Source organism: Emydura macquarii, unplaced genomic scaffold (assembly GCF_026122565.2).
Source record: "Emydura macquarii macquarii isolate MOO-44397 ecotype Brisbane River unplaced genomic scaffold, CSIRO-AGI_Emac_v2 contig_1119, whole genome shotgun sequence".
Taxonomy (NCBI): domain Eukaryota; kingdom Metazoa; phylum Chordata; order Testudines; family Chelidae; genus Emydura; species Emydura macquarii.
In genome coordinates this window covers 9,844,016-9,870,153 of record NW_027131256.1, presented here as the reverse complement: position 1 = coordinate 9,870,153, position 26,138 = coordinate 9,844,016, and the positions used below count along the sequence as shown (strand labels likewise).

The following is a 26,138-nucleotide window of genomic DNA, read 5'->3' as shown; positions in this document are numbered from 1 at the left end:
TTGCAATATATTTTCTAAATAATACTATACACACTTAAAATTATAATTACAATGATGGACAAAACAAATAGAGCCATATCCTGTCATAGCTATAATTAGCTGCTTTCCAATGAGCTTATATTCTTGGGAGAATTTCACCCTTTACATCACTGCAGTAGGACAGCATGTTGGCTATGGGTGTCAGTCGAGTGCCTATGCAATGAGGCTTCTGCATCTGATCAGAGTCATGGAGGTGCAGCTCTGTGCTGACTCTGAATCAGGTGGTGTAGATAGGGCTACGGATGGAAAAGCAGTTTGCCTCTTGGTTGGTGTGGAAGTCACTTACATCTCCAGCTGTTGCAGAGTTCCTCATGCAGAGCCTGATTACCATGGCTTCCTGTGGGGAAGGGGGAATTTCACACATAGTATCTTCTCTGCATCATTAGGCATTGCTATATGTACTTAAAAGTCAAGCCTGGGCCTGTCTTCTGGCCAAAACGCTGGCCAAGGTTTACAGATTGCTGAGCAGATCAACTATGTCTGAATTCCATACCACCTCATCCATGCAACTGTCAGCCCAAGGGCTAGTTGTTAGAGTGCCAACTGCAAACAATTTTAAGAGTCAATGCACCGTCATACTCACTGTTTCTGTGCACTGGGATAAGTTCCTCCTCTTGTCCTTCCTGGTGGGTAGCTGCTGTCTGGCTATCAGATTGTTTTCAGCCTTTGTCATCCTACATCATAAAATGACAAAATATGATGAGACGAAGGGGGCATGTCTACACAATGTAATATAAAGATTATGATGTAAAGTTTGTTTGAGTTGGTAGCCCCAGTGCATATGCTGATACACCACTGTCTTTTACACTGTTTTAAAGGGACATCTTAAATAATCCACATGGAGAATAGTATGATGAGACACAAGTAAGAATGAAGCCATGGATGGCTCAGGGAATAGTAATAGAAATAGAATATTTTGGGCCAAAAGTTTCAGACTTGGGTGCCTAAATTTAGGTAAATAAGGTTGAGACTTTTCAAAGCTGCCTAATGGATTTAGGTGCCCAATTGCTGTTAGTATTAATGGGAACTGAATGTCCATATCCCCTTGCAGCCTTGAAAAATCCCACCCTAAATTTGCACTTAGGCATTTAAATACAAGTGGCTCAATTTTCATAGGTGCTGAAGTTCCTCAAGTCCCAGTGAAGTCCAGGAAATCTGCAGGTGATCAGAACCTTTGAAATCAGACCTAAATATAGATGCAGGTGGCTAATTTTGGGCACCTACATTTGAAAATGTTGGCCCTCACCTCTGCATCAGCCGCTCAAATCTTGTCCATGTCAGTAGTCAAAATCAGCATTACTGGGGCTGGTTGAAATGTTTTTAAACTTGCAGTTTCAACAAAAATGTCCATCAAAACCTCAGTGAGTAGAAGGCAAAATTTTTATGTGAAACTTTCATCCTGTGTTTTGACCAGCTGTAATCTTAACTACCAGACAGTTGTTCATCTGCCTGTGTAAAGGGAGGTGGTGGCCTCAGACTAGTTCTATATCATAAAAAGCCTTTCACAATTGAAAAAAATTGGTCCCTCTTGTTGAATCCTTTAAAACTGGATTGGAGAATGTGGCCAGTCCATTGACTTCAATGAGCTTTGGATCAGGCCCTATATCACAGGGAACAATCCTGTACTGCCAGGGGATTAAATAGGCAGCAGTTTTAAAATGATCAGAAGGAAGCATTTCTTCACACAATGCACAGTCAACCTACGGAACTCTTTGCCAGAGGATGTTGTGAAGGCAAGACTATAACAGGGTTCAAAAAAGAACTAGGTAAGTTCATGGCGGACAGGTCCATCAGTGGCTATGAGCCAGGATGGGCAGGGATGCAAAACCATGCTCTGAAGTGTCCATAGCCTCTCTTTTGCCAGAATCTAGGAATGGGCAACAGAGGATGATTACCTGTTCTGTTCATTCCCTCTGAAGCACCGGGCATTGGTCACTATCGGAAGACAGGGTACTAAGCTGGATGGACTATTGGTCTGACCCAATATGGCTGTTCTTATGTTCTTAAATAAATGATGTAAAAGGTCCTGACCATCTCCAGTTTCTATATTTTTATGCAAGGTAGTTGAGAAATACTGGATGAGAGAGAAATGACATATAGATGCAGACACCATAATGCAAATGAGAGAACAAAGAAACCAGACAAGAAAGAAGACAATAAATAATGCAAGGAAGAGGAAAGGGAAGAGGAAGAACTATAGAATATAGAATATAAAAAAGAAAATGAAAAAGGACAGAATGAAACTGTCTTGATTAAAAGAGCATGAAGATACTGGAAAGAATGTCTGGGAATATGTGGAGAAAAAACAGAAACAAAAGCAGGACAAAAACTCAGAGAGCTGGAAAATAAGATTGAGAAGAGTGAGATAGTCAGGAATAAATAACTTAAGTTAGAAAATAAATTCTGTAATTGAATTGGCATTGATAAAAGAAAATGACTACAAATATGGTCAAAATACCGAATGCCTTGTAAAGCGCCAAATTCATGCATATAATAGTGTTGGCTGGTGAGTAGTATTTTTCTAGCTCCAGGACTCAGTTGACATTATGAATTATTGGAAATAAAGACCAGAATTCTCCTTTTCCTGATTTAAATGTTTCCTGAAAATGGTAGTAATGGCAGTTTGCCTTTTCGTTGCAGATTTCAGTGGGGTGCATCACTTTAATAACTACCCATCATGAACAGTGTCTTTCCTTTCCAAATATATGAAGAAATGAAAATGTCCAGAATCTAGGATGAGTTGTCTAACCAAACACAGATGATTTCAGTCTGGTATTTTTGCTCCAGTAAGTGATGGCATTGAGGAAAAAGTACTGACAACTTCATTGTACAAGAAACAGTCCCCCTTTTTTGTCATGCAGTATCTCAAAGTTAGGTAATAATACATGGAGACTTTCTAGAAGGCAGAATTAAAGGGGAGATGGCAGTGGTGGCTTCATGTGCTTCTAGGTTACTGACCTGAGTCCTACTCAGTTTGCAGGATCAAAACTTAATACTACTTGGTGGCCTGTGTGAAATCAGCTACTGGTCTCAATCCAGTTCCCAGTGGACTAGTGTTCACTCTGCAAAAATCATTAGTGTAATGGGCACCCATTGACAATTTCATGGGCAGAACCAGGAGAGAGGCCAATGAGTGGCTTTAACTATGTTCCCTGTCCTTAGACAGTCATCCCTGGAGGTCAGGGAGCAGGCACACTGGCACAGGGAAAACTCCCCTGTAAAGCACCCAGCATATTTTGGGTACTACTGTGATACAAATCATATTAAATAATATCTGTGGTAATTGCTTCTTTACTAATATCATTGTTGATTAACATTTATATTGTAGAAGCATTTAATGGTATTGAGCTTCTATGCTGCCTCAAGAAGTTGCAATCTATGGAAAAGCGGGCAACTGACACCTTGTTAAAAATATCACAATTGGATGTGGCGCTTATATAGGGCCTTTCATTCAACAATCTGAAAGCACCTTACAAACATTAGTCATTACTAACGGAACCCGTGTTTAAAGGGGGTGCTGTGGTACCCGTTTATTATTTCTTACTGATTCAAGATCAATTTTGTTCACGCCATAAATACAAAATGTGTTTTTCTCTGTGTTCTTTCCTTCTCATGTACGGTCTAGTAATTAACATTCTTCAGGCCAGATTCTGCCCTTAACTGCACCACTTAATGAAGGCAAATGGTGTTGACAGGTATAACTGAGGATGTAATTCATCCTGAAGGGTCTTTATTACTGGCCATGATGCATAAGAATGAACAAAATTCAGTTTGACTCTCAGAGTCAAGGTTCAATCTGCAGGTCTGCCCATTGGGAAAGCCATCCTTTACATGCTAATCTGGTACTGCACCACTGAGACAAAGTACTAGCTGTCATTTTCAAAGCAGACCTGTTTGTTTTCTTTAATAGCTCAGCTGTAACCTTACCTATGATTGCATTGCCCCAGGAGTAGGGAAGGAATCGCAACTGATTTTGTGGGTCTGAATCTAATTCCTGCTTCAAGTACCTGGTGCCAGTCTTTCTGGTAGCAATGATTACTTCCCCCTCCCTGGGAAGTGTGCTGTTGAGGTCAAAGCTTCACCAACACTCCACTCCTGCCTGCTGCTCACCTACACATCAAGGGAGCAGTCATCTGGGGTCAGCTGTTCTCTCCTCCATGCAGCCTGGGCAGCCTGTGCACAGGGAGTAATGAGTGCTCCATATGTAGGGTGACCAGGCAGCAAGTGTGAAAAATCGGGTCAGGGGGTGGGGGTAAGAGGCGCCTATATAAGAAAAAAGCTCCAGATATTGGAACTATCCCTATAAAATTGGGACATCTGGTCACCCTATCCATATGCCCCCATTCCTCCATGCATTGATACACATCAGGGCTTATAATTGAGCCCCAAGATAATTTTTTGTGCTCTCATTCTAGGTTTTGTTTAGATTTGGTTTCCTTTTCTTTCTCTCTCTCTCTTTCTGTGTTTTTAAGCTCATTTTTGTTAAGGTGCCCAGTGGTTGTCTGGCACTGGACATCAAATTCAATGCTTTATTATTTTGTTTTTGTTATTGTACCTGTTCACAGCAAAGCATAAGGCATTGCATGCCACTGAGGAAGCCATTTATTTCCAAGAAGACTTAGTCCAAAAGCAATAGAATAGGAGTTAAATGCACTCAGGGGAAGTACATGCTGGCCAACTTGCATGGTACCAGTTTGTCTGGTCACATACTGTCAGGCTGTTTCTATGTCAAATCTCCCCAGGACCTGCATACATTCTTCACACAGATGTTGTGTATTTTGATTTCAACCCTGCCTAAATTCTCAACATAAACCTCAAGGAGCCATGCACATACATTACCCAAATTCTTATAAAATGTTTCATTTCTTGGAAAAACAACAAAGTTTGAAAGGGCTATTTTCCCTTCCCCCTCTTTCTCAGTGGCTTTTGCCGGAGTAAACAAAAAGACAGATCTTAGGAGATCAAGACTTTAATCATAATCATACAAGGTGCACAGCATGTACATGTTTTTCCACTCGGCTCCTTCAGAAACTGCTAACTCCAATAATGTCAGTGTCTGAATCCAGCTTTATTCTTACAGATTGCCTATAGCCAAGAGTTCATGGGAAACACAGACTAAAAGAATGGCTAGATGGCTGCTAGCACAGTGCTGCTTATTTCAAAACAGAACTGGGAGCCAACAGGTTGATAGGATGTATTCTTGACTTGGGACAAGTTTATTATTTCAAGTCTCTTTAGAGACTTACACTGGGTTTTGGTTGGTAAAAAATAGCATGCACTGTGAAGACAAAACATGAGTTACAATAAATAAATATTTTTATGATTACCTTTGTTGTTTGTTCATAAGCCTAAACCCTGAACAGAAATCTATTTGGGGCCACAGCTATGTTCCCACATAATATTCAAAATAACTGGATGTGTATGTTTGTGCGTCCATGAGTAACTTATATTCAGTGTGAAAACCAGCCTTTACTGGGATAAGTTTTAAGAGAAAAGAATTTATAAAGTAAAGTCAATGCCAAAAACTTTCATCTAAGAAATGCCATCTCACACAATGAAAATCTCAGGTAACAGCAAGACCTCTGTTTTATAAAAAATGTATTTTTCATCTAATTATCAATTCACAAGAGGTTTTCATTCATTCATTGTTAAGAGTTACGGTATACAGTTGCACCACTAGAAACAGAACCTACAGTACATGCAGTACCATCAATGGAATTCCAGAGGGGTAGCCGTGTTAGTCTGCATACAGCAAAAACGAGAGTCCTGTAGCACTTTAAAGACTAACAAATTTAATTTCAGCAGGCATAAGCTTTTGTGGGCTTCAGCCCATTTCCTCAGATGCAGCTGGTAGAAATAATACAGCAAATATTGGCAACATACATAGGAGGCAACATATACATATCCAAAGGCATAGACAACAATGGGGTAGGTGGATGAAAGCCAGGTACTTGAGGATTAATGACAACCATTGAGTAGGAGGTGAGAATGGGTGATCAGAGCAAATTACTTCTTGTAATGAGATAGCCATTGTACAACTAACTCAAAAAAACCATGGACTCTTCAAAGGGCTGAGCAAAGCCTGGGTGTAGTTTTATAGAATATCTCCCATAAACCTCACCCCCCACAAAAAAATCCTTTGGTATACAGCAGGATCCTGAAAAAGCTTGCAAACCCCATTGTGATTCTATGACCACTAGCCGTGTCTGACAAGGGTGTCAGGATCCTGCACAGCAAAGCTGAGCTTTTCTTGGCAACCAGATGAGGTGGGTCTTATTAGATCTAACACAGGCACATAAAAGATTTGGAAGGTTTCTCTGAGGCAGAGGAAACAAGAGGCAAAGATGGAGGGAAAACGCCCTGGGAAAATTTGCATCCTGGAGAAAATGTAGGTTGCGTGCACACTCCTTGTGTGGCGTAGAGTCTAGCTTTGTGAGAATCCCTGTATGCTGCTGCTTTAGAAAGAAGGGGGCAAGGATGGGCTATGGGAAGGGCTAACGGACCCACTGCTGAATGGTTTCCTTGATCCTTATTCCCATAAGGAGCCAGGTGTGGGACATAGCACAAGATCAACAGATGCTAATCTTGTCGTTTGGCAGAATAACAGGTGTGGAGTGGCTCCACTTCCATCCCACTGCCTGCATGTGGGGGACTTACTCCTAATGGAGTGCACCAGTGGCTTACACCAGGTATTAACGCTGAGCACCGGGGAGGGGATTTGCCCCCTGACACATCTTGATCTCCTCAAGGAAGATCGCATGACTTGGTGACTGACCGGAAGGAATGGGCAATGGGGACAGGCAAAAGCTGACAGCTGTGTGCTGGCTGAGGCACAAGGAGTCTGTCAGTCAGGGCATCCACACATGCACGCTCACAGCAGCAGCATCTCTCTCATCCATGGGGAGACAGGCTAAAAGTAATGTTCCTTCTATGGGGCAGGGGTGTGCTAGAGTTCATGGACCTCATTTCATTCATACTGAAGCTCCTCTGCATGGCTCTCGCAGTTTAAACTGGCCTTAAAATGGATTTAACTTACAATAACACTTATTTTAAGGTCCCTCTACTATCCCAGAGCAGTGTAAATGGGTTCTAGTGTCAGTGAGAATCGGGCTCATTATGTGTCAGGTAAGTATGGCTCTAGACTGAACCGGATGGACGGGCGTGCTAACCATCTTCCATTCAGGCTAAAACCATAGAAGCCACCGTCCAAAGGCTAGACGCACTATGAGTGCAGGGGCTGGGAACTGCTTTGTAAATAAACAGGAATGCAGCAAAGAAACACCTGGCTCTTGTCAACAATCTCTCCTCCTAATGGAAACAACCTGCAAGACCAGGAACATTGACTAACTGCTCACGTCAAAAGGAGTAATTATATTTTGACCCATGCAAGCAAGTCCCTTGGGTAAAACACATTTTCTTTACAAGAGTGTAGGCTGGTAGTCCCAATCACCAACCTGGGCCATGCTCAGTTCAGTCTGTAGCCCTTTTCTCAGGGCTCTGTTTATTCTTTAACACAAAAGAAAGGAAACTGGAACAAGAATAAAAAAGCAACAGTCCTGTTCTTTAGTTAAGATTGTGGGGCCCTCAGCTCCAAGAGCTTAATGCGCTGGATTTTTCCCCTGCCTAAGGAGGTCCGAAGGGCTTTCCTGCCCCGTCACAGCCTTCTGCTGCAGCCACAGGAGAGTGTCCTCCCAACACTCTCCTGGTCCTACCCTCCTTCATGGAGCTGGGGTTCTCCTTTATAGTCCCGGGCTGGGAATCATCAGCCCCAATCACTAACTGCTGTCCAGCTGGGTTGGATGAATCCCAGCACCTGACTGCCGGACTCCTTTCCAGAACAGGGCCAGGTGCTCCCTGCCTCTTAAAGGGGCAGACCAGCCTGTTACACAGAGACGAACTGCCAAGTGAGACAATGAACCATTAGGTTACTGACCTATGGAATAAAGCAAAGGCATGTGAATTCGGACAGTTAACAGAAGGATTCATTAGAGGCCGTATTTGTGGCCTAACTCATAATCGGGTCAAAGCAAGGTTATTGCAAGAAATGGACATGATTTTGCAAAGAAGAGTGTATATCGGCAGGGCTAGTGAAAGCTGTTCTTCCCAAATGAAAATGTTAGCAAGCAGCGAAAGAACTGAAGTGTGCCTAATTAAAAATGCATAATCAGGCATAAATACAGAACATAATGATAAATGCCAAAGATCAGATTTGTTTGCAATATATTTGGAGGCAATCACACCACACCGTAACAACAGATATAGTGTTAGGCATAAAATAAAAGAAACTAAATGCCATAAATTCAGGAAATCCACATCTGTGGTTCTAATAGATCTGGAAATCAGTGAGATATGAATGCCTACTGTCATTTTTAAGTCACTTTTCAGAGAAGAAGCCTTTAACTCTAATCCCACAAATGAAAAAATGTCATTAGCAACCGCAGGATTTGGAACGTCAAGTAAAAATGGGATTTTACAAATTATGACGTAACTTTTTTCAAGATATATACGAAGGTAAAATGTGCAATGTTTTAAAACCTTAATAGCTCTTGCTGCATTTAAAAACAACAATGCCTTCTGCACAAGGGTGGCACCCCTGTGTCATTAATTTAATGGCACACATGCCTAAAGGAAGAATGGAGATATGGGAGGAAATATGGCAGCAGCCAACGCTAGAGAATCAACCAGAGCTATTCAAAACATGAAATATTAACTCTGGAAATGACTCCTGTTGCTCCTTCTTTCTTTTTCCCATGTTGCTATGAGATGTGTTACCATCATTGCTTTCCATGCAGACCTTTTTAGGGCCCATTTGTGTGGGGTTTCCACAGTTTTTGCTCCCTTGTGTTCCATGTGGCAGACAGAAACATAGAGCTTATTGCACAACGCAAATGGTTCCATTCAGTTTTAACTGATTAAACTGCTGAATTAATTTGAGATGTTACCAATTCCTCATTCCTTCAGTGAACAAAATTCTGACTTTTGACTTTTCTATGTGTTTGAACTTTCGCTAACCCTTGTTTCTGTGGAAATTTAAAAAAAAAATGTGGGTGGCAGGTCCATTAACTCATTTTTTGCTATACCAATATTGTGTTCGACTGAATGATTAAGACACTTATACATGACATTTGGGGCGTGCTGTTTTCTAGCCTGTCTGTCATGAGTTGATGGGCTGTAAAAGAAACCAGTACCTGAAATCTTATGGATTTGTTGGGAGATGATCAAAGTATAATGGGGATTGCCTGGACTAAAAGGGTGAGAAATATGGACCAGGAATACAGGCAGCTAAGCCAGCAGTGTTCTCCTTTCTGGGTAGCAGGTATTTGTGGAAAACGTCTGACCAGAACTAATTTGTTACTATGCTGCACTGAGACCCTCTATCGGTCAAGATTAATACATCTTTTTAGAACTTTACAGTATATCTTAAGGTTTATAGATTTCTTTTTATTTAAAAATTGAGGCTGAGATATTCAAATGGGCCTAAGAGGTTTAAGATGGTTAATTCCCACTGAAAGTCCTGCTTCCCTATGAGACTTACTAAGTTATGTCTAGTGAACGCAGACTCTAGGTTTCATGTGGTCCTGAATTTGTTCCAGACCCAGAGATCTCTTTCTCACAGGAAATGTAGGTATAAAGTTTTAGTATTATTCAGCTATGCTTTGTGGGAACACAGACCTGTGAAATATGCCGGACTACATGAAGGGGAAATGTTTCTTAAAGCATCAATTTTTTCCCTGCAGTCATGAGGAACTTTGTGAGCCAAGGATATAGAAAGTGGTTAGCAGACATGTGCAAAAAAAATATAGTTATTGGCCTTTTAAGAAAAATTATGCCCTTAAGTTTACTCTGTTTTAAGCATGGTGGGCTAAATAGGTGAACTTTATTTAATGTTTATAAAATCTGCGAAACAATTTTCTTTGTAATGTTTCTTTTTAATTACATCTGTTATTTGCCCTAGTATTTGAACTGATGTAACAGGTTTTTTTTTTCCTCCATATGCTGTGTCTTAATTTTTTTCCTGGCTATTGCCTTAACATTTGTTTTGGAAGAAAGACTTTAATTACTGAAGAGGGTAGGTCTGTGCAAATGTCTCTCAAATCTTACCAGGAAGAAATACTGCACCTTGCAAAACGTGATGATATTTCATTGACTACTATATAATGTAATGCACAGCATATTCTAAAGTTCATCATGATAAAGCCTTTGTCCTGCAGTGGAAACAAAGAAATTTTGGTGTTCTGTTATTCTGTACAGACTATTAAGACTTAACCTGAGAGAACGACAACTAGGAATCGACCCCAGATATTAACTGTTTTCACCATTTTCTTAGAAATCGTTAGAATTTTTATATAGAAAATGTTTTGACTAGAACTGGGTTCAACCAGAAAAAAAAAGTTCAGACATGCTCAGATCTCGTGTTTTGATTTCTTTCATATAGCCATGTATGTAAGTTCTTTGGGATACGGAACGTATTTTCCGATATGTCTATACAACACCTAATGCATTTTGGACTCTACTGCAATATAAACTACATACAAAAAACATGTTAAAAGAATGTTAAGGTTGCAAAGAGAAGCACTTAAAAAGGAGGAAATGCCAGAGTTAAGGTTGCCCAGGCACTGTCCTCTATCAGGACGAGATTCTAGAGGGGGGTGAAACAAACTTTGCCATTAGTCTTATCTCCCGTTCCTCCTGCAGCCTCTGCCTCTGCTCCCTATTCTTTTCTGCTCCACTCCTCACACCTCTACATTCAAGTAAGGCTGGTTCCTCTTTCTCCTCTGATTTGTCTGAACAGACAGTCACCCCCTACTCTCAGTTCTGATGACGGACTGCACAGAGGAGCCATGGAGCAATTGCAGGGAAAGTCCTGCTCAGCCCTGAAGTCCTGGGATGGTGCATGCTCAGTGACACACTATGGGATATCTCTGATCCCACATAATTGTATGAGCATACTGATTGCTGATGGAATCTTAAGGAAGTTTAGCTGCCAGCTTCTAACAAACCTCAACTGAGCATGTGAGAACTGAGGTTTTTCAGAAGCATATAACTTTGGATGAGTTTTCATAGTGAAAGCAAAAGGCACATCTCTAACACCAGACCAACCAAATTTCCAAAGTCCAAATTTCATGTCCTTGCTCCAAAGCATGGAATTGCTAGAGCTTCACAATGAAATCATTGTAAGAATTTATTTATTTATTTATTTATTTTTTTAACCTGCATTTGTCCATAACCTCATTCTTGGAAATTTCAGGACCATTTTAGCTGAAACTTAAAAATCAGCCTAAGGCAGACGTGGTAAATTTCAACCTGAATGGCTTAGGTTTGGCCAAGTTATACACAACTGGCAACAGGGTCTTACAGTGGAAAGTGTTTGAAATCGTAAGGGTGCTACCATCTCTGCCTATAATGAAATAGATTAGACATATAATATAGCAGCTCTGTGTCTGAGAAATAAAATAACATCAGTAATAGAGTGATTAGGTCTGTCCTGTACCCAGCATCCAGCCCAAACAGCTAGAGGAAGGTTGGGTGGCTTTGTGCGGTCAAGGGATCCTTGCCCTATGTAATGGAATGATAATGGAGCTGCTCCACAGCCAATATTCCAGACTTTGAATTGGAATAGCCCCTGCTGCACCTCCCAAATACAGGAAGAATTGCCAGTGGATCCACTGGCCTTGCCACTCTGGCCCTCAAATTCCCTTTGTGAGGCAGCATGCAGCGAACGGCTGAGGAGCCTGGCTCTATGGCACTCAGTGCATCCCCCTCTGTTGACTTCCCAGATCCTGTTTTCCCACCCCAGCATAGCAAAACATCACTGGTTGTGCTGCAGGCCAGGCCCGTTCCTCCAGTGGAGAAAGGACCAGGGTTTTCTCTCAAAATAATACATTTCCAACTTTTAGTACTGGCAACTGCTGTAGCCTTTAGGAGCAATGTTTTCTCCCTCCAATGTGACACAAAGGATGGAGGGAATAATTGAAAGTAAAGAATGTAGTCAGTGAACTTAAGCTTCCTTTTCTGTCTGTGAAGTGCCTGTGAGCAGTTTCCGATTTTCTTGAATGTATTTACTATTTGATATTATTTCTTGACTATGTTCTGCAAATAATTCTAGTCTGTAGATTTTTTTTACTGCCATTTAGCCCCTGCATAGGATGGAGAATCTTATTGATATTCATCCAAAAGGGGGACCCCCCCCCCAAAAAAACCCAAAAACAAACAAACGTTGTTAAAAAAGGTTTATACCTGAAAGTGTGCTTCAATGGAGTTGAGGTAACAACCAAAACCAACATTATACTTTCATTACAAAAATTCAGCACCTTTAAAAAACCCCAAACGTTAGATTGTCTGGAAACGAACAGGTTAAGAGACCCTGCCATAAAATCCTTCCTTAAGCATTATCACCCCATTGGACGTACATCTTCCACTCAGCATTAACTTTGTCCACTTCTTTGATTCTGTAATGGAAGTACTCCCTTAAGCCAGGGAGAAGAGAGAGGAATTCTCCCTCTGATGTTAACAGGACAGCGGGAGCCTACAGCCTTTCCTTTCCATAAACACTGGACATATAATATTTCTGACTGGGTGAGCAAAACTTTTAGGATCAGATTTCCAGTGTCAATAATTGCCAATATAAGAACCGAGATAGACTAAATACTCAAGTTTATAATTCTCCTGCCACAAATATTCTCTATTATTTGCTTAAAATTTGCTGTTTCCATTAACTTTCCTGCCAGCAGAGTATCCAAAGAAAGAGAACACAAAAGGAGAGTGAAGAATAGCATAAGCAAACTGAGTTTTTTTATTTGTGCTTGTATTCAGGTATTTGCCCAGCTCTCATAATTAAGCACTGTATATTTTAAAAGTCCAGTGTACTGGAATGACCACCATAAATGGTGCTATAATTTATCAAGCAAATGCTGGCATGGATAAGAGAGTATAAATACTATGAATCTTATGGAATATACTTTACTGCTTTCTTGAATATCTGTTTTTGTCATAAGTATCTGGGAACACAGCTTGGAAAATCCAAATCAAATTTCCTTTACTTAGTTCAATACAAGGGCAAAATCAAGTCATTACAAGGTCCACTAGGATGGCTTGTTAATTCCATTTAGGTGACAGGCTTTTTCATTACCTTATCATGCCTGTAACATTCTTGTGTTATGAAATCCTTTTTACCCTCATGAAACAATGTCTCTGGATCTTGACCTTATTAATCATCCTGCTGAATGGTACTTATTTTGAAATAAGGTCATATATAGTGTATATATATTTTCATCTCCTGGAGAATGATGGTGCTGCAAAGTGAAGACTGAAAGGGTAGTAATACTTGGCTCTCACCAAGATTGTAATTTATTCCATTCTGACCTAAGCCATGGCTGACTTGCTTGGGATAACTCTTCCAGTACTATTAAGGTTTATTATTATTAATATTAAAAATAAACAGTGCATGTAAGACTATTAAACAGTCACTTGCAGCCACATCTTGAAAACTGGGACCGTAGTTAATAGGCTTGACATCTGAGCAAGTACTAGAGGCTAATGCTAATTTTCAGACCTGATCACTGATTTTTGGACATCTCCATTTTTGAGACCTGAACTTGAATCACCTTGAGCATGATTGTTAGTGCTTGGGACCCACAGTTCACATTGGCATCAATGGGACTACGCACATACTTAAAATTAGGCATGTGCTAAAGTACCTTGCTGATTTAGGGCCTGTTATTTTGTGTTACGGCCTCTTCAGTACTTGTACATCACAGCTGTCACTAATTTTGTATCAGTAATTCCCCCCTCTCCACCTCCACAGAACAATGTTCTTTCACAATTTACCTAAACGACTCAATCTAGCTGTGACAGTCAGTGTTTACGTACCTCAAGGGGAGAACAGGGGGTCTGAACCTCAAAGAATAAACAGTTGAAGGAACTGGTCATATTCAATGTTATTGCGCTATTGTTGAACTATGAGCTATGTTATTGCTATTGTTGAACAAGGTCTTTTATGAACACTTGTAAAATTCTAAACCTAATAATCATTCTGAGATATGTATACAGGCTGTGGTTATGAATTTATGTATTTATTCATAAAACTTCAGCTCCACCACACAGCAGATCAGTGAGTGATCATCCAGGCCGGGGTACCTCCCAACCAGTTGTTTATATGAAACCAGCTTCAAATACCTCTCCATTGTCCAGCCCAGGAAAAGACAATGGTGGAGCATTAAAGTTAATGGAAAGACATTGAGACAAAATGGCATTTCCCCCACTCTGAATAACTTTGAATCATCATGCCAGGACGAGGGCAGGGAAAGGTTTTTCCTTTAAAAAAGGAGGCTAGAAATGAATTTTTCATCCAGAACCTGAGGGACAGTCTCAAAGGCAGGAGGCCATTTGTGAAAGCTGGATCCCCCCCGATGGCTAAGGGGTATGCTGGGAAACTTGGTAACTTGTATTAGAAATAGTTAATTTGTATTAGATAAATGATTTAATCTAATATGGAAATGTAAAGCCTGAGGCTGCATCTTTCTGTTCGTTTTTCTGTGTAACTTGCATGTGTTTGCTTCCCTTCCGAGATCATCTTTGGATCTGTGTTTTTTCTATTAAATAAACTTTTTGTTTATTTTTACCCCAAGCAGGTCTCTGTGTGGAGTGTGTATCCCCAAGTGGGCTGATAACTGGGGGTTGGTTTCACGCCTTTGGGAGTGATGAGTCAGAGGGGAAAAGTCTGAGTGTCTGATAAGTAAGAACTGAAGGACGGATTTGGGGAGACTCAGGAGAGAAAAGGCTGTAAGTGTCACCGTGCAAGAAGTGACTAGGCTGCTGGAAGCCAGGGTGAGATCTTGTGCTTGTGGACAGGTGACTGGTGTCACAGGTCTGGGCAATACTGGTTCTGCATTGAGGCACCCAAGATTACAGAGCAAGGTGATAACAGAGCCCATTGCTGGTATCTATGATCCCCAGAATGTCACACTAGCTTTTTAAACTATGGATTTGAGTAAAATGACCGTTCTGGTTTGTAGTTTATCCATATATAAGTATATGTAGCAACACCAGATTTATACCACAACATCTCAATCAGTGACAGACAATTTCAGTGACAACCAAATGCAGCTGTTAAGCTGAAAGAATCCAAAGTCTTTGGGTGAAATGGGTGAGGTTTCAGATAGAGTGGAGAACATGAGGGGCTTATCGATGCTACAAATGCAGCCAATAATCGTTTAGCTATGAGCTTCGGTTAAATAGGATTGTACTCTAGGTCAAACTACTGTCATATTAGTGACATGATCTAATTTATAAAACCAGCACTATCCTTACCCAACTCTTCACAGCCAGTCTTGATGGAGTTCTAGAGAACTCCTCCAACTAGACTCAATGCTGGAACGTTATTCATTTAGGGTGATATTTCTCATGGTGATAGAGGGTTGCCCAAGGCCATATGTCCCATGTAAACCCTTAATATGGGGCTTAATTGGTGTGTAGGGTCATGTGTGGGCCTCCTACACCAGAGTGAAGTTAATGATTTATGAACTTGCTTAGATCTAATCATTCTAACATCACATTTAAAAAAATCACGGACAAGTTCCCTGTTCATGAAAAAACATCTAATTTTCCTCACTCCTGTTGTTCATATTCTCACTCTACCCATTTTTTTAAATGAAAAAGAAATAAATTAGATAAAGGTCTGATTTGCATTCAGTTTTGATCTATATAAGAACTAAGCTCAGGCTTTGCTTGAATGCTGTAGCCATGACTATTAATTTTAAATTAATTAAAAGTATTGTTGTATTCTGAAGAAGGACCATGTAAAAACAACACCTTCTTACTCAATAATCCTGCCCCAGCGTGCATTGGTGTCAATGACTCCTTAGTCATATATCTGTGTAGGGGATGGTGTGGAGGTGCATTGTCCCAGAACGAACTCTGAGAAGAAATATTCAGAATAAATATGCAGAAGTGTGTTGTGCCCCCTCCACTCTTTGAGATGGTGCATAGTACCTGATTACAGCCTAGGAAAATCATGCTGTTATGAGCCAATCATTCAATAAGAATACACAGAAGAAGCCATTAACAGCTATTTGCCAAATACTGGCACTAGAACATGGATATGTATTAGTGCATCCCGGTGTGCCTATTTTGGGGGAAATCTGATGCTGCACCAGAATGTACAACATTTAAAATATTTCTGTGAAAGCACTGAAAGGGAAAATTAAAGCCATGGGGTGTTATTCACTCTGATTTACTTCAGGTTTATGCTGGTGTAACTCTGCTGAAATCAGTACAGTTACATTGGTGTAAACTAGGGATGGCTGGAAAACAAGAGTTCCATTTTGTGAAAAATATTGAGGTTTAAATATTTGTTTTCGTTCCACATTAGGATGAAAATGAGACCTTGCAAAATATTCTTTGAAAAAACAGTGAGAGATAGAGAAACCCTAACCCAGAATGGCAAATAGCCTGGTGGTTAGGGCACTGAGCTGGGATATGGGAAACCTGGATCAGAGTCACTGTTCTGACTGATTCAGAGCAAGGACTTGAACTTGTGTCTCCCACATTTCTCATGAAGGCCCTAGCTACAGGGTTGCTAGTTATTCTGGAGTCTTGTGCTCCTTCAGAAATTCTATCTTGGACCTCAAAAACCGTCCCAGCAAAAATTTTGTCAAAAAATACATTTTTGTGACAAGTTTTGGTTTTGAAGAATCAGCATTTTTTGGAGGAAAAAAACATTTTGTTGAAAATTCCCAACCAACTCTCATATAAATCTGAGGAAATGCCCTCTACTGAATAAAACCTCTTGGGTCTAGTTCTGTTCTTATTTACACTGGTGTAAATCAGGAGAAACTCCACTGAAGTAGTTCCTGATGTACACTGGTTTACGGTAACTGAGTGCAAAGTTTGGTTCATACTTGCATTGAGTCTAGACACTCCTTACTGGCATAAAATTAATGCAAACAAAATAATAAAAACTGTTCATCTTCCATAAAGGAAATGGCTTTGTGTGTCTGTGGGTGGTGGGGGTAAGTTTGTAAGAACATTTCTTATTCTACAGATAGCCTTAACTGTGTGTTTAGGTGGGTGTGTAAATCTAGACAGGTAACAGTTTTCATGGCAAAAGCACTTCATAGCAAGAATGAATTTGCACAAGAGAAAAAAAGGTTCACACATTTTCTGACAACATGAAGCATGCAAGCTGGTGATATTTTATCAAATTGCATATGCACTGTTAAAACTTTTACTCTTCTCACACAGCATGAACATCTGACTTAGCCAGGGCAAATTGGAAAAGACATTAAGCAATGTAAAATGGCTACTGTAACTTGAAAAAGTCCCTGAGAAAACGCACACAATTATCAGGTTGTAAAAGAGTCAGAGGGGATATCAACACAATCGCAGCTGCCATAGGTGTACAGAAGTGAATTAATGTTTATTTGCTGGGAAAGTGCCAAGAGTAGATAGTTGGAGAGCAGAAGTTGTTCTCAACATATGTGTTTTATGCTTCTCTATTCCCACTGATTGATCCCAAGCCTGTAGATAAGATGCACGACCACTCTTTCAGTGTGAAAATTATTAATTTGGTAAGAAAAAAAGGCAAGTTCTTTACCCTATATTAACATGTTTCCCTTGTTAAAACTGATGTAAAAATGTTAGCCAAGTTTCTTGGCAGATGAACTATAAAGTGATGATGTACAAACAGGTCCTTGCTGATCGGATTGGCTTCATGAAAACCATGAACTCCTTCAGTGATATAATAAGTCACTTTATTTAGTGCATCTGGTACATAAACCTCCACTGTATCCTCCTCTGTGAATATAGAAAAGGGGATATGGAAGGTGGATTGGGAGTTTCTGCTTACAATATTTGAGCCCCGTGGCCCTGACTAGCACTTTATAAAGGGTGTATTTATAGTTTGCATTCTATGATCTGATATCTTCACTTAGTAGTTACAAATGCTTGCATTTCTGAATGGTTTTATCTGGAGAGGGAAACGCAGCACTGATGCCCATTCTCCCCTTTGTTCATCTGCTACTGAATCCTTGCCAGTGGTCATTCATAATGTGGAAGGCATCATTCATATGGAAGGAACACATGGATGTTTTCCCTTGTGTTTCAGAACTTGATCTGTCAACTCAGCCCTTGTTGAAACGAGAGATGGCCAAGTTATGATGTTTTAATCTAGATTCCAACTCCCTCTGTGCTTGAGGAAATTTGGATCCAGCAGCCGAGCATGGATCCATTTCTACACAAATAGAATTGAATTGTGAAGTTTACACCTGGACTTCCTCAAAATTAAAGGGGCTTCAGACTCATCTCTAGCTGAAATGTTGAACTTTATCCATCATCAGGATTTCGAATTAGCCGTGCTATCTGAGAGGTCAGAGGCTATTGTCATTAAATATAATCCGCAAATTTCTCTCTTTGTACATAGTCTCCAAATAACGTTTTACACTTACCCGCAAAACTCTGTATGGTAGGTCAGTATTATTGTTCCCATTTTAGAGATGGAGAAACAGAGAGGGTTTAAGTGACTTGCCCAAGGACACAGAAGGAGACAGTGGGAGAACTAGGATTAGAACTCAGGAGTTTCTGGCTCTTAGTCATACAGTCAGCACACTGGCTCATGCTGTTACCAATTTCATGCTTCTGCCTTCCTCAAGCTGTCTCTGACATCTTCCCTTTTTTCAGGAGAAAGCCCTTTGTGCTTGACTCAAGTGCTCCAGGAGCTTAGTCTGTATCTATATTTGTTTGTATATTATACTCATCACTTTGGAGCACCTCCAAACATTTTGGTGCGTAGGTGACTGGCCAATTTTATCAGGCAGGATGAAGGGCATGAAAATTATACATAAACTGTCTGCAACCAAATTGTGCACAGTTCCTACTACAGTATCTAAAGTGCATTGATCCAATCTGGCAGCACAGACCTCAGGAATACTCGTGGGTTTTAGCTGATAACAGTAATGTTGCAACAACTAGATTGGTTCAGGCCTTTCAGCCCACCTAGCCTGGTCTAGTCAATAAGTGGAACCTTGCCAACTATGGTTTGTCTGTCTAGTCAACGTACCCAGTTTTGCTGATGTCCTTAAAGACAGCATGGAGAAGAACAATAAAATATTCCCTATCCCTTATAAAATTGCTGACCTGTACATCCTTCTTAGGCAACCCTGACTTCCATACTGGAAAGATGTATCCTAAATTAAAACACCTGATATCCTTCTGGCTTCTGGCCATACATCAGATACCACTGGAGGATGACAACAAAATCATATTTATCCTTTAGCCTGCAGATGCTTCTTGTTCTCCTATGTGGACTCCTCACACTTGTCCCAGTCCCAGACTGCACACCTTTCTTGAGATGACAGTGAAGGTGTAGCAGTAGATTATTTAGAGTTTAGGGAGAATGAAAAAGCACCGACTTGCCAATCCACTCTCACCATCTCTAGCACAAGGAAACAGGAATATTGATGAGGAGGTTCTTCCAGCAATTTACCAGTGCAAAGGCAGAAAACACGAATGTTCATTTGACCATTTGAGACTCATCTGCAACTCTCCTGGAGGATTTTGCTGAGTGGACAGTGGAAAACATCAACCAGGCAACCGTCTACTGGGTTGGAAGTCACCTTTCATATGGTGTGTCTACACAGCAGCTGGGAGAGTGCTTCTCTGCATGGGTAGACACACATGTGCTAGTTCTACTTGAGCAAGCATGCTAAAAATAGCAGTGTGGCTGTGGCAGCATGGGTGTGGCTCAGGCTAGCCACCAGAGTACACACTGCTATTGTTAGCTCTCTAGCTCAAGCAGAGCTCAGCAGGTCTGCCTCGCTGCGCAGGAAAACACCTCCCAGCTGTTATGTGGATGCCCCCTAAAGCAAGGAAGAATGAACAAAGAATAAACACTCTCCTCATTGACTCTGATGTAGGGGGTTTCATCCATCTTCTGTTCCTTCCATATCCTCACTTCAGCTGTGTAGATAGCCACCAGCATCTAAAAGACCTTACAAATCTCTCCTCCCCTTACCCTGTGTCTCTGATATCACTACTCCCTGAGATGGCAGACTCAGAAATGCAAACCATGCCTTTGCTATTGTGTTTATATGGGAAACGCTTGGATACTATGGTGATGGGTGGCGGTATAAAACCCTAAGATAGAAAGAACATACATACTCTAGTTCCATAGGTCACTCAAGAGCACAACTTCCCCAGCACAGCCCTTTCCCAAGCTCATCTTCAATGTGACAATTCTTTCTCTCTTTTCTAGGTTTCTACCTTCTTCACTGATCCCATCATTTCAGCCCAGCCTGTACCACTGCTCCCACAACATGTTGATTAAAATTTGTCAAGGATTGATTCTTTCCCTGACTATCCTCCCAAGTCCTGATCCTGCAACCATTGAAGTCACTGGCAAAAATCTCTGTTTTCAATAACTACAGACTTAGTGGATGTACTGCTCCATCCATCCTAGCCCCTACAGCAAACACAGAGCCATGGAATTGGTATCTGTGATGGTTAATTATTTTCTTCATCATGTTAAAAAAATACAGTAACAAAAGTACTGTAACTGTATCATGCTGTACGTGTCTCCAGCACTATTTTCTGAGTCTTACATACAGTACTTGGCTTCTTCAATTTTCTTTCTTTCAAATTCAACTTGACCTGCCAACAACCACGTGCAAAAAATCAATTCCCTTGGCCAAATGAAAAGTACATCCTGATATGGCATCCAGCTGAGAATTTGAATAGGATGCAGTACAACCTACTAGCATTCTCTCCTTCCTCCAACTCATCAGCTGACCAAGTTTCTTTTCCTCTCAACATTCTCAAAGACTTGAAATCAACATTTTCTTTATAGGGTAAACCTGCTCCAAGACCATAAATCTTTGTTACAGTAACCATTTGTTTATACCTAACAAAACTGATAGACAGATAGATAGATATTATATTAATAAATAGAAATAAATATAGATATAGATAGAAGAATGGAATCAGTTTGAATAAAATAAGAACCAGCCTAGAATTTGTACCAAACCCAAACCTAAATCTTTTTTGAGGTATGAAGTTATGAGGAGGTTCTGCACCATTCTGGTCCTGCCATGTGGCTCTGTTTCTTTCTTTTCCCCACCTCCTTATGACCAGTTAATGTCACGCTCTAATGCTCCCCACTACAATTTGTCCTCTCCAGTGACAAACCTCCCCCATTTCCTTCTCCAATATCAGACCTTCTTCCTATTCAAAACTGGATTCAGGAACCCTGAAAGAGTGGAGGATTGAGATGTGTCTCCAACCTCTGAGAGGTACATGACTCAGTTCTTACTGCTATAATGTGTATATTCAAACTATTATTTTGCCAACATCAACCACCTTTGCTTAAAAAGGCCAGATACGAATACCACCAGGTATACTCATTTAGAACCATAATCCTCGAGTTCAATATTAGCAAAAGGGCAGTCAAAGTAAGGTCTAGATGTAGGCCTAAAATATAATCGCTGACCTGTACTGTAAACACCTCTCAAAGTACAGACAATGGGTATGATTCTAGGATTTCAGTTCAGCCTATTGTAGAGAAAGGACCCAGTTACAAAATCTGGAGTTTGGGTGTGTGCAAATTGGTGGGTTTTGAAGTGCCTTTAACCATTCCAGAGTGCATTGATTATTTGATGCAACAAAAAGTAAATTGTTTCTTTTCAAAACAGGCCAAAATGTCACTACGGAAAATGGGAAAATTATTACTTTGAGACAATTCAGATCCAGATTCATATTTTGCAGCTCAGGCCCATTTCTATTTTAGATGATACTACAGTAGAGGAGTTGGTGGGTCTGAGTGTTTTACTCCTGGCTGCTCGGTAATGCTGCATGGAATAGTTAAAAAATGTAACTTGATCCCCAGACCTCAAATTGGTATCTCTAATATTAGGATTAACGGAAAATCTCTAGGGCTACAATAGACACTTGTGATAGCTTCTTGCTAGATCAACAGTGACCAAAGGGTGAGATCATTACATGACAGATTTAAGCAACGACTCCCAACAAGCAAAAGTAGACACATTTTCAGAGGATCCCCTCCTCTTCCATGGGGTGAAATCCTGGCCCTATTGAAGCTGATGGGAGTTTTGCCATTAACTAGCATTAACAACCTGGTCTTCACAGGAATTTGTGAAGACAAGAGCTAGAGAGGGGCAAAAGAAGACTACTGAGGGAGTGACTGTATGGTGTTCAGGGCTGGGACTGTCTTCCTTTTGGTTGGAAAATATCAAGCAATATGAACAATGATGCCAAAGGGTAAGTGATAATGAGAAAAAAACATCCATGTGTAACTCTTTAAACTGAATAATAAGCAACCAGCTGGAGCTGGATAATTAGCACTCATTTCAGTACAAGCCATCGGCATTTTTTGTTGTTGTTTCTTTTATATATTAATGAAAAAGTAAATTAAGCTGCTTAAAGTTTTCACTGGAATTAGACAACTAGCTTAATATAACTGACTCCATAACGCAGCAGTGGGTGCTGCCTGAGGAGCTGACACAACAAAATCCACCACAAATCCCCATAAACGCTGAGGGAATCAGAAGAATTATGATGCCCTGAATATGAGTCCCTGTCACTTCAAACTAATTCTTTCAGTCATTCCACATACCTTCCTTTTCTCCCTCATCTCCAGCAAACCAGGGACAATAACCGAGATTATTATTCAAACAGAAAGGCAAAGATGACAGGAAGTGAGACAATTAGTAATAATAATACCTAGCTCCTATCTAGTGCTTTTCATCAGTAGATCTCAAAGTCCTTCACAAAGTAAGTGACTGTCATTATCCCCATTTTACAGCGGGAGAAACTGAAGCATGGAGAGGCATAGTTACTTGCCCAATGCCCACTTGCCCAGAAAGCTAGTGACAAAGCTGGGAATAGAACCAAGTCTCCTAGTATGTGTACATCACTGTAATATTTTTGCAAGTATTTCTCAAGCATTTTGCAGTGAGGCTGTTATCCAATAACTACTGCATGATCATTTTGAACATCCACAACTAGCAGATTAGAGCTGTATAAAGAACTTTTGCAGATAAAGAAAACTGGGCTTTATATACACAGATGAAAATTGTCATGATTTGCTGGTGCAAGGGTCATGCTACTACACCATTGAGGCGGGAGGAAGAATGATTCTTGTAAATGTCAGTCTAGGAAGAAAAGACAACTCAAGGTCAATGGGTGAGATGTAAAATGCTGGAGCATGTTATTGTGGGCTTAAAGTTCTCTCAACAGGATCAGTAGAACCAACACTGATACCCCCTTCTATTCCCGATGCCCAAGCCCACCTCCCAAAAGAGGAACTTAATAAAATCATTGAAAAAAAATGAAAACAAAAAATCTATTCCAAGAAGAATTTTGCCATCAAAGTGCCAGAGGCGCCACAAAGTCCACTAGGGACTTTGCTATTGACATTGATATGACATGGAAGATGTTCAGATGCTATGGAGATAGGGCAGCAGAATAAAACCCTAAAATAGATAAACAGATGGAGAGAGAGCAGCACTGAGTGGGAGAGCTTTAGGGAAGGATGGAAATTATTCAGTATTAAATCTTACCAGAATGGCTCATCTGTGCTGGAGCTTCAGTAGATCACAAAGTAGCCCCAGTACCTCTCATAGTAGGTGTCTGGGGGGATGGCATCAGAACAAAATCATAGCCACACCATCTAAAATAAATAAATAAATAAAAACAGTGCGTCAGCAGTTGTAGCCAGTCTACCATGATTTGATCAGCTAGTGCAAATGGTGCAAAGCATTGTTCTTAACACAGCCAAAATAACTATTCACAGCAAACAATGTATTTAACAAGTCTAACCCTTTTTTTCTGTTCACAAATGATATAGCCCTCTAGTCCCATGTACTTGCTCATCATTCAAAATTATTCCACGAATGGTTTAAGCAAACAAATTTCACCCTACGAACTGGTCACAGACTTTTTGCTGCGACCACTGCTTTGCATAGTCATCATGCGTAAGTATTTACACTGTGATTAGTTGTCTATGTTACATGGTTTAATTTCTACTTTCTGAGTGGATGATTCTCTCAAACACACAAAGAGCTGTCCAGATAGCAATGTGAATGCTTTTGGTGTGAATATTAGTACAAATAGATATTCATGAGAGTGTTCATTCATGCAGCCAACATTCTTGTGAAATAATTCACTTCTATGAATGCTGGCAGAAAATGAATACATGGGGTCATGAATTCTGGAGTGAAAATTTGGATTTTGTTGAAACAAATATTCAGTATGACATTTTTGAGCAGTATTTGGCCATTTCTAGGTTTAATTTTGTTTAGTTCTATCTTCTCTGGTTGGCCCAACCATGTTAAAATCTCATTTCTCAAAACTATTTAAGCACTCTATACCCTCCATCCTTCTCTACATTTTACCACTGAGAGTTACTGAAACTTGCTGGTAATAAAGTCCACAAAACCATGCTTCTGCTTGTTGCTCTATGACTTTGGTCTGCCTCTTCTTCCTCTAGTGTAACTCACAGGAATAGTTGCTAAGTAAGAAGCACTTAGTGTTTTTTTGCTCAGTGGTGTACCAGAGTGACACTTGCATCAGCACAGCATGATACGTTTCACATTTATGTAAAACCCAGTTTTCTTTATTTGTAAAGCTCTTTATATAGTGCTAACTTGGTATTTGTAGATGTTTCACTTCTTCTTAGAGCTTTCCAGGGAAAAAGAAACTATTCCTTTATAAAAAAATAGTACAGTATTCTACAATAATGATACAGATCATTACAAGTTTCAAGAGCAATATTTCAGTGGTCTGGATTATTTATGCAGAATATTATAATTTTTTTCTTTTAGAAAAAGATGTATAATAGGCTGGCGGGATCTAGGACTCTATGTAGGAACTCTATGCTACTCTGAGTTGCCCTAAACTCAGGTATTAGCACCATGCACATAACTGCAGAGTAATTATTACTTACTCATGCTGGTAGATGAATCTTGTTAACTCCAACCAGGATACCTTTAGGATCTTTTTAGAGTCAGAGGGAACTAGGAGCTGCAACAGAAAGGGTCCTGAAGAGAAGCCTTAGGAATAGCGACATTTGGGGGGAAAATTTGGGCTGAGGTTTATGTTTTGGTCATGTTATTTGAGTTACCAATAAAGCCTGACCACAAGAAGAGGGTAAATTGAGACATCTCCTGCATACATAAACTGTATTTGGAACAAGGTGGGAACTCTATTTCCAAACAAAGAAAAACAAAAATGTTTTAGTTTTCAAGCAACACTAAAATGAGTTTATTTAAATACTTGAATCCTAATCTAAAAGAAAGGAAGGATTTCCTATTTTAAAATGTAATGCTTTTAAAATGATAAGCAAAATGTTGATCCCCTGAGTAACCAAGACTGAACTTACAGCTGGACTTTTCAAAGTCTTTATTTTCTTTAAGTTTAATTTTATAGGATCACAGGTTATAAATCATAATTAATTTGACAGCCTGATTTTTTACAGCGCTAGTTTAATAATTCGGCATGTGGTATCTGACACAGGAGTTAAAATAAATTACAGCAAAGCTCCAGATTCAAACAAACTCCTTCAAAGTTATTAAATCTTAGCATGTTTTTAAAAATGTGCTTACCAACTTTAAAAGGTCAGTTGGATTGACTTCCTCTTTTATTCCTCTAAAGGAATTGGATTGACTTTCCCTTTTAGTCTCCTCTAAAGTATACTTTGTTCACACTATTGGCCTAAGTATTAGCAGGTTAAAATTTAAAGGTTTAATGCTTATAAACTTTTTAAGTTTTTGTGAAGGGCAAATAACTTTCATATCTTAGGACTGAAGTTCGGTGAAGAATTCAGGGGAGAAAATCCAAGTGACCTCACTATAGCTCATTCATGACTGCAAAAGTAAACCTGAATGTTGCCATTTCATATTTGGCTTCTTCCCGATGGCAGTTTCTATATTCTGCAATGCAGTCTCTCATCTATGTTCTCCTTTTCCCCATTGAACTTGACATCCCGGCTCATTAGCACTTAGACACCCTCCGTCTTGGAACAATGTTCTCCATCTCTCCTTCTAAACTAGCTCCAACCTCCTGCCATCCAGCTGCTCTTGCCTATGCTGTGG

At 40.1% G+C, this 26,138-nt stretch overlaps 1 long non-coding RNA gene across 1 annotated transcript; it reads right to left on the bottom strand.

Moving 5' to 3' along the window:
* On the bottom strand, positions 1-23,721 carry LOC137151877 (uncharacterized). The gene is made up of 3 exons (XR_010919388.1): positions 23,607-23,721; positions 623-713; positions 1-376 (listed from the first exon to the last, which is right to left on the bottom strand). It is a non-coding gene; the product is annotated as an uncharacterized lncRNA (long non-coding RNA).
* Positions 23,722-26,138: the final 2,417 nt, after the last annotated feature.